This window comes from Lolium perenne, chromosome 4, assembly GCF_019359855.2.
Source record: "Lolium perenne isolate Kyuss_39 chromosome 4, Kyuss_2.0, whole genome shotgun sequence".
Lineage (NCBI taxonomy): Eukaryota > Viridiplantae > Streptophyta > Magnoliopsida > Poales > Poaceae > Lolium > Lolium perenne.
The window spans coordinates 125,606,516-125,615,903 of record NC_067247.2 but is presented as its reverse complement, the minus strand read 5'-3'; positions in this window follow the sequence as shown (position 1 = coordinate 125,615,903).

The following is a 9,388-nucleotide window of genomic DNA, read 5'->3' as shown; positions in this document are numbered from 1 at the left end:
GACGGAGGCTTTATATAGGCGGAAGAGTAGCCTCGGAGGAGTCCTGGTGGAGCCACACCATAGGGGGGCGCCCCCCCCCTTGGCCGCGCCGCCAGGTGGGGTGGGGCCCCTAGGGCTCCCCTCTGGTCCCTCTATGGCTCTCTGGAAGCTTCCGTGAAATATAAGACCCTGGGCGTTGATTTCGTCCAATTCCGAGAATATTTCCTTTGTAGGATTTCTGGAACCAAAAACAGCAGAAAACAGGAACTGGCACTTCGGCATCTTGTTAATAGGTTAGTTCCGGAAAATGCATGAAAACGATATAAAATATGAATAAAACATGTAGGTATTATCATAAAACTAGCATGGAACATAAGAAATTATAGATACGTTGGAGACGTATCAAGCATCCCCAAGCTTAGTTCCTACTCGCCCTCGAGTAGGTAAACGATAACAAGGATAATTTCTTAAGTGACATGCTACCAACATGATCTTGATCAATACTATTGTAAAGCATATGAGATGGATGAAGTGATTCAAAGCAATGGTAAAGATAATGACTAAACAACTAAATCATATAGCAAATACTTTTCATGAATAGTACTTTCAAGACAAGCATCAATAAGTCTTGCATAAGAGTTAACTCATAAAGCAATAGATTCAAAGTAAAAGGCATTGAAGCAACACAAAGGATGGTTAAGTTTCAGCAATTGCTTTCAACTTGTAACATGTATATCTCATGGATAGTTGTCAACATAAAGCAATATAACAAGTGCAATAAGTAAACATGTAAGAATCAATGCACACAGTTGACACAAGTGTTTGCTTCTAAGATAGAAAGAAGTAGGTAACTGACTCAACATAAAGTAAAAGAATGGCCCTTCACAGAGGGAAGCATGGATTACTATTTTTGTGCTAGAGCTTTTATTTTGAAAACATAGAAACAATTTTGTCAACGGTAGTAATAATTCATATGTGTTATGTATAAGACATCCTATAAGTTGCAAGCCTCATGCATAGAATACCAATAGTGCTCACACCTTGTCCTAATTAGCTTGGATTATCATTGCATAACATATGTTTCAACCAAGTGTCACAAAGGGGTACCTCTATGCCGCCTGTACAAAGGTCCAAGGAGATAAATCGCATTTGATTTCTCGTTTTTAATAAATCTCAACCATGGACATCCATACCCGGGACAACATAGAAAACAGATAATGGACTCCTCTTTAATGCATAAGCATTCAACAACAGATAATATTCTCATAAGAGATTGAGGATTAATGTCCAAACAGAAACTTCCACCATGATTCATGGCTTTAGTTAGCGGCCCAATGTTCTTCTCTAACAATATGCATACTCAAACCATTTGATCATGAAAATCGCCCTTACTTCAGACAAGACGAACATGCATAGCAACTTGATGACCCGCAAGTATAGGGGATCGCAACAGTCTTCGCGGGAAGTAAAACCCAATTTATTGATTCGACACAAGGGGAGACAAAGAATACTTGAAAGCCTTAACAGCGGAGTTGTCAATTCAGCTGCACCTGGAAACAAACTTGCTCGCAAGAGTTTATCAGTAGTAACAGTTTTATAGCAGTAGCAGTAGTGAAATAACAGCAGCAGAGTAACAAAAACAGCAGTAGTGATTATAGTAAATAGCAGGATTAAAATACTGTAGGCACAGGGATGGATGAACGGGCGTTGCATGGATGAGAGAAACTCATGTAACAATCAAGGTAGGGCATTTGAATATAGTAATAAAGCGGTATCCAAGTACGAATCAATCAATAGGCATGTGTTCCATATATAGTCGTACGTGCTCGCAATGAGAAACTTGCACAACATCTTTTGTCCTACCAGCCGGTAGCAGCCGGGCCTCTAGGGAATCTACTGGAAATTAAGGTACTCCTTTTAATAGAGCACCGGAGCAAAGCATTAACACTCCGTGAACACATGTGATCCTCATATCACCGCCTTCCCCTCCAGTTGTCCCAATTTCTGTCACTTTGGGGCCTCGGGTTCCGGACAGCAACATGTGTATACAACTTGCAGGTAAGATCATAAAACAATGAATATCATCATGAAACAATAACATGTTCAGATCTGAGATCATGGCACTCGGGCCCTAGTGACAAGCATTAAGCATAACAAGTTGCAACAATATCATAAAAGTACCAATTACAGACACTAGACACTATGCCCTAACAATCTTATGCAATTACATGACCAATCTCATCCAATCCCTACCATCCCCTTCAGCCTACAGCGGGGGAATTACTCACACATGGATGGGGGAAACATGGCTGGTCGATGGAGAAGCATCGGTGGTGATGATGGCGATGATCTCCTCCAATTCCACGTCCCGGCGGAGTGCCATAACGGAGTTTCTGGTCCCGAGACGGAGTTTCGCGACGGTGGCGGTGTACTGGATGGTTTCTGGCGACTTCGACTTCTCGTCTCGTGTTTTTAGATCGAAACCCTTAAGTAGTCCAGAGGGGGGCATCAGAGGCTGGCCGAGGGGGCCACACGCTAGGGCGGCGCGCCCCCCCTCCAGGCCGCGCCGGCCTAGTGTCTGGGGGCCCTGGGCCTCCCCCAGGCCTGCCCTTCTGGCTCCGTGAATCTTCTGGAAAAATAAGCCCTTCGACATAAATTCCGAGGATTTTCCTGAAAGTTGAATTTCTACACAAAAACGAGACACCAGAGCAATTCTGCTGAAAACAGCGTTAGTCCGTGTTAGTTGTATCCAAAATACACAAATTAGAGGCAAAACAATAGCAAAAGTGTTCGGGAAAGTAGATACGTTTTGGACGTATCAACTCCCCCCAAGCTTAGCTTATTGCTTGTCCTCAAGCAATTCAGTTAACAACTGAGTGCGATAAAAGAACTTTCACGAACACATTTGTTCATATGATGTAAATATTCTCATGATATGGCAAGTACTTAAGCAATTCATAATAAGATACATGCAAATAAAATCATCTAATAGCTATGTCAATCATGGAAAAGGTACCAACAAATTAACAATAAGCATCATGAATCATGTCTATCAGCAGGATTGCAACGTTCATAAAAGGATATGATAAAGTGGTATCTCGCTTGCCCATATTTGTACAGCAAAACATAAATGCTCGGGCACCTTTGAAGTTCATGGGAAGACTGTAAGTAGAGACTATCAAAGATAAAAGCATCAAAGTTATACCACAGCTAATCATATTTTGGGACAAGCATATTATACTAAGAATGACAGTTGTGCTCTCAAGAAAGTGCTCAAAGAAAGGATGGAGACTCAATGTAAAAGTAAAAGATTGACCCTTCGCAGAGGGAAGTAGGGATTAGCATGTGCTAGAGCTTTTCATTTTTCTAAAAACAGAAGTAAAATGGTTTTGAGAGGTGTTTGTTGTTGTCAACGACTGATAATGGGTACTCTAACTACCTCGTCAACCAGACTTTCAAGAGCGGCTCCCATGAAGGACGTTATCTCTACCAGCAAGGTAGATCATCCCTCTTCTCTTTTGTTCACACATGTATTTTAGTTTCATTATGGATGACACTCCCGCCAACCTTTGCTTACACAAGCCATGGCTAACCGAATCCTCGGGTGCCTTCCAACATTCTCATACCATGGAGGAGTGTCTATTTTCAATTTAAGTTGCTTACTGATAAATCAGGGCAAAGCATGTGAAGAGAATTATTAATGAAAGTTGATTAATTGGGGCTGGGAACCCCGTTGCCAGCTCTTTTTGCAAAATTATTGGATAAGCGGATGTGCCACTAGTCCATTGTGAAAGTCTGTCAGGAGTAAATGACAAGATTGAAAGATAAACACCACATACTTCCTCATGAGCTATAAAACATAAACACAAATTGAGAAGCATTTTGAAGGTTTTTAAAGGTAGCACATGAGAATTTACTTGGAATGGTTTGAAATGCCATGCATAGGTATTTATAGTGGACACTTTGGAATAACTTGGTTTTTAGGGGTTTGGAAGCACGAGCAGCGTTCCCGCTCAGTACAAGTGAAGGCTAGCAATAGACTGGGAAGCGACAATCAAGAGAGCAGTAACTGTCATAATCATGCTTGCGACAAAATAAATTAACGGAGGCATAAAAGTGATACAAGAACTCTGAGGTAAAGTAAATCATCGAGGCTTAATTGACTTTTGTTCAGTCATATGCATGCGTGAGCATGTGCCAAGTTGATTCAAGTGAATTATTCAGAGGAGGATACCACAATGTCATATCTATCTATGAATAAAGCAATGCAAGCAAATATTTATGACATGCTACTCATATTAATAAATTGGAGCTAATCATGAGAGATCATGAACTACTAGACTCTCTTAAATGACATATACCTCACATGAACCAACTAAGCATGCTCACATGGATGAGTATATGTACAAAAATGAAAACAAATAGAGTTCATACCAGCCTCTCACCACAGTCGGATTGTCATAGATCGTCATTATTGCCTTTTCACTTGTGTAGCTTGAATAATATGGAGTGAAAACTAAGCTCCAACCACCGAAGACCATTGAAATCCAAAATGAACTTTACAAAACCAAAGAAGAACAGCAAATATTTTTGGTGTTTTCGAATTGGAAACAAGAACAAAAGGAAACAAGCAAACAAAGCAAAATCTTTTTGGATTTTATTATAGCAAACCAACGATAGCAAATGAAGCAAAATAGAAGCAAGAAACCAAAATAAACAAATGGTAAAGAGAAACAACAGAAATATTTTTGGTCTTTTTGTGTTTTAGGAAAGAAACAAAGCAAAAACAAGAAAATGAAAACTAGAAGAGTCACATAAACACAAAGCAGCAGGAATCTACCAAACTTGACAGCAGTACAGTAATCGATTTTTAAGAAATTCGTCCGCTGCCCAGCTTGAAAAGTGTTCAACTAATGAAAGTTAGATAACAACCTGGGGAACATGCACAAAAATTGGCTTCGCAAAATAACGTTCTGGCTGTTTTTGAGAATGTTTTTGGTATCAGTCCAGAATCTGTTTTCGGGCAGCACTTCCCCAAATATCATCTCCCTCTTATTAGAAAACCACTTTAAGAAGCTAAACAAGTATGTACAAGTATCCAGCAACCATAATATGCAAAGAATGAGTGATGCCGGTATACCTCCCCCCAAGCTTAGGCTTTTGGCCTAAGTGGAGATCAATCCCATGGTGCTCATGAAGTGGCACCTCCGTAGTACGACGAAGATGGATCCTGTTCTGGGTATGTGCTGGAAGAAGCACCAGGATACGTGACGGTGTAGTCGTGGGAGGGCTCGGCATCCTCGGAATCATGCTGCTGGTGGAAGCCATGTATCCTTAGCTGCTCATCCAACTCCTCCTTAGAGCGCGACCACTGTCTCCTATGAATAGTAAACAAATCTTGCTGCGGCAAAGGAATTTCCCTCTCTTCCCCGTCAGCAAACAACATTCTATAGACAATATTATCTAAACTAGAGTCGGTTGTAACAAATTGATGACTCTTCATAGAAGCAATATCAAGCCTTATAGGAGTTAATTTCACATCAGTAGGGTCAAGAGGAAGATCTAGATGTGCTAAAATGCGTGAGGCAACAATTCCTCCAAAAATAGGCCCCTTGTTAGACAAACGACGGGCAACAAGAGCACCAAGATGATAAGGTGTCTCTCCAGTAAGTGCAGCAACTAAGAAAGCAAGATGATAACTAGAAATATTGCTAGTGTTCTCCCTACCAAGAATGCTAGTGGCAAGATAGTAAGCGAAATATTTAATGGCAGGGAGTTGAATGTTTCTTATCTTTCCGCGCTGAATGGTGCGGCAGTCATCATTGGTGATTCCTCGATAGAGCTCCAACAGAGCCTTGGGATTGTTCTCGATCTTCTTCGCTGTACCTACAGGGGCAATATCCAATGCAGTACAAAAATCCTTCAACTTCATAGTAATAGGATCATCATAAATCCTGAATGTAACTGATAGTTGGTAGTGTTTGTTGTTGAACTGAAAGCTCTCAACAAAGATTTTAGTAAGCATGTGGTATTGATCCCTCTCGTCCTCCATGTAGGCGGTTAAGCCCATATTACCAACGAGGACCAAGAAATCATCCAGCAACCCTGCATTACTCAAAAAGTTATAACATGGAAAAGATGAAGCGTTAGGTACTCCATTTTCCTCTTCAACTTCGAAGCTCGGTGCGATGACATCCTCATTATAGGATCGTCTAATCCGAGTGGATGACCTTGAGGGCCTCCCCGTGCTTGTCGTCTCTCTTTCAAACATTTCTCCAAAGTTATAGTTATCCATCTTCCTTTTCTGAAATTTTTCAACAAACATTATAAAATTTGATTTAGTGTCATATAATTGAGGGAAACTACTATAGGAACTTGCTAGAGTACTAAACATGCATCAAAACTAATTCTTACAACTTGGAACAAGCATGCAAGCTCACTAAACATGTTACCTACAGCAGCAAAATATTCAAGATATACTCAACCAAACAAAATTCTACTTGGATAATCGGAGGAGTCACATACCGGAGAGCAAATGTGCCAAATTTCAGACAGAAATCTGGGCTGAGCAAAGAGATCGAGAAATCTTGAGCTCTTGAGCAGAAACGCGAGTGAGAGAAAATGAGTACGAGTTTTTTCGGAGAGAGAGTGCAATGAGTGGAAAAGATGATGAAGTGGGGCAAGGAGGGCCCCACACAACAGGGTGGCGCGCCCCCCTTGCTGGCCGCGCCGGCCTGTGGGGTGCCACCCTGGGGTGCCCCACTGGTCATCCCCAGGTGTTCCCAGGTGCCTCTTCGAAAAATAAGACCAACGGTATAATTTTTGTGAATTTTTGAAAACTTTGAAAAACGCACATTTCTGGGTATTAAATTTATTATTAGTGGGCAGAAAAAGATTTGCAAACCTCTAAACAACTAAAGCATCTTGCATAATAAGTAGTGCTACAGCAAGTAAAACAAGTGGAGGAAGAAAGAAATGTTTTTTAGCTCTTCTATGCATATAAATTATACTTGTTAACAAGGTTGATCAAGTCTTGCCATCAAATAAATCTTACATGTCATAGGAAGAAATAAACCTCAAATCAATCATGTTACCTTATATTGTATTGATATAGATCCAATCACAAGAGTTTGATATTCTTCTTTTGGCTCATATATTGGACAATCAATAATTCCCACTTTGATAGATCTCACATTAGAAATTGTATTAACTCCACATACTTTATCAATCCTCTTGGGAAAATAAACGGTATGCTCCTTATCATCGACATTGAAAGTGACTTTTCCTTTATTGCAATCAATAACAGCCCCTGCGGTGTTAAGAAAAGGTCTCCCAAGAATAATAGACATATTATCATCTTCAGGCATTTCCAACACAACAAAATCCGTTAATATTAAGCAGTTTTGAGTAACTTGAACAGGAACATCCTCACATATACCAACAGGAATAGCAGTAGATTTATCAGCCATTTGCAAAGATATATCAGTTGGTATCAACTTATCTAAATAAAGTCTCTTATAAAGAGAAAAAGGCATAACACTAACACCTACTCCCAAATCACATAGAGTAGTTCTAACATAATTATTCTTGATGGAACAAGGAATAGTCGGTATACCTGGGTCGCCAAGCTTCTTTGGAACTTTGCCATTGAAAGAGTAATTAGCAAGCATAGTGGAAATCTCCTCATTAGGAATTTTCCTTTTGTTAGAGACAATATCTTTCATATACTTTGAATAACGAGGCAATTTAATAGCATCAGTCAAAGGGATTTGCAGGAATAAAGGTTTCATCCAATCACAAAATTTATTATAGTGTTCTTCTTCCTTTGATTTTAGTTTCTTAGCAGGAAAAGGCATTTGCTTTTGAACCCAAGGTTCCCTTTCATTACCATGTTTCTTAGCAATAAAATCTTCTTTGGTATACTTTTTATTTTTAGCATGCTTCTCAGGTTCTTCTTCAACCTCTTCTTTATCAGAAGCATCATTCTTATCGTTATCTTTATCATGTTCATTACCACTTTCAGTTTCAGCATCAGAAATACAAATACTATTAGGATCATTAACAGGCTCAGAGGATTCTACAACAGTTTTATGTTTCTTTTTCTTTTTCTTAGATGGAGCACTAGTTTCAGTTCGTTGAGAATCTTGTTCAACTCTTTTGGGATGCCCTTCAGGATATAGAGGATCCTGGGTAGAAACACCGCCTCTAGTTGTTACTTCATAAGCATGTTTTTCTTTAGAACTATTTTTCAACAGGTCATTTTGCACTTTAGTGAGTTGATCAATTTGAGTTTGAACCATATGAAAATGTTTAACAAGCATCTTAACATCATTGGAGGTTCTCTCCACAATACCATGCAATTCACTAATAGCTCGAGAATTTTCCATTAAATGATTCTCTACTCTCATATTAAAATTATTTTGCTTAACAATATAATTATCAAACTCATCTAAGCATTGAGCAGGAGGTTTTGAATACGGAATATCTTCCCTAGTAAAGCGTTGAAGAGAGTGTACCTCAATCATGGATGAAGGGGGAGTTATCTCACATAAATCTTCTATGGGAGGTAAATTCTTCACATCTTCGGATTTAATACCTTTCTCCTTGAGAGACTTCTTGGCTTCCCTCATATCTTCATCATTTAATTTAATTAAACCCCTCTTCTTCAATATTGGTGTCGGGGTTGGTTCAGGTGTAGACAAATCATCATGATTCCGGCCTATTCTAGCCAATAATTCTTCATCGTCATCTAGAGTTCTTTTCCTGAAAACACAACCAGCACAACTATCCAGGTATGCCCTAGACTCAATGGTTAGTCCACTATAAAATATATCAAGTAAATCATGCTTTTCCAAATCATGTCCAGGCCGAGCTCTGATAAGAGAGCAAAATCTTGCCCAAGCTTCAGGCAATTTCTCTCCATCTTCCTGATCAAAATTGTAAATTTTCTGCAAAGCAATATGTTGAGCACTAGCAGGAAAGTATTTCCGAAAGAAAACATCAAGCAAACCACTTGGACCATCAATAGAACCAGGAAGCAAACTATTATACCAAGTTTTAGCATCATCCTTTAATGAGAAAGGAAAAAATTTAGCAACAAAATAAGTACGCAACTTGACATCATCAGAAAACAAGCTACTCAAAGTAGAAAGCTCATTCATGTGTTCTACAGCACTTTCTTTTTCAGTACCACAAAAGGGTGTTTTCTCAACAATAGCTATATGAGATAGATCAAGAGAAAAATCATAATCCTTATCCTTAATGTTTATAGGAGATGTGGCAAATTTAGGATCAGGAGACAGTTTATATCTAACAGTATGTTGTGCAAGAAACTTTTTAATTTTACTTGCATCAGTAGTAGCATTGCATTTATCAATAAAATCATCATGAAGTTCCACATAATCTTCAT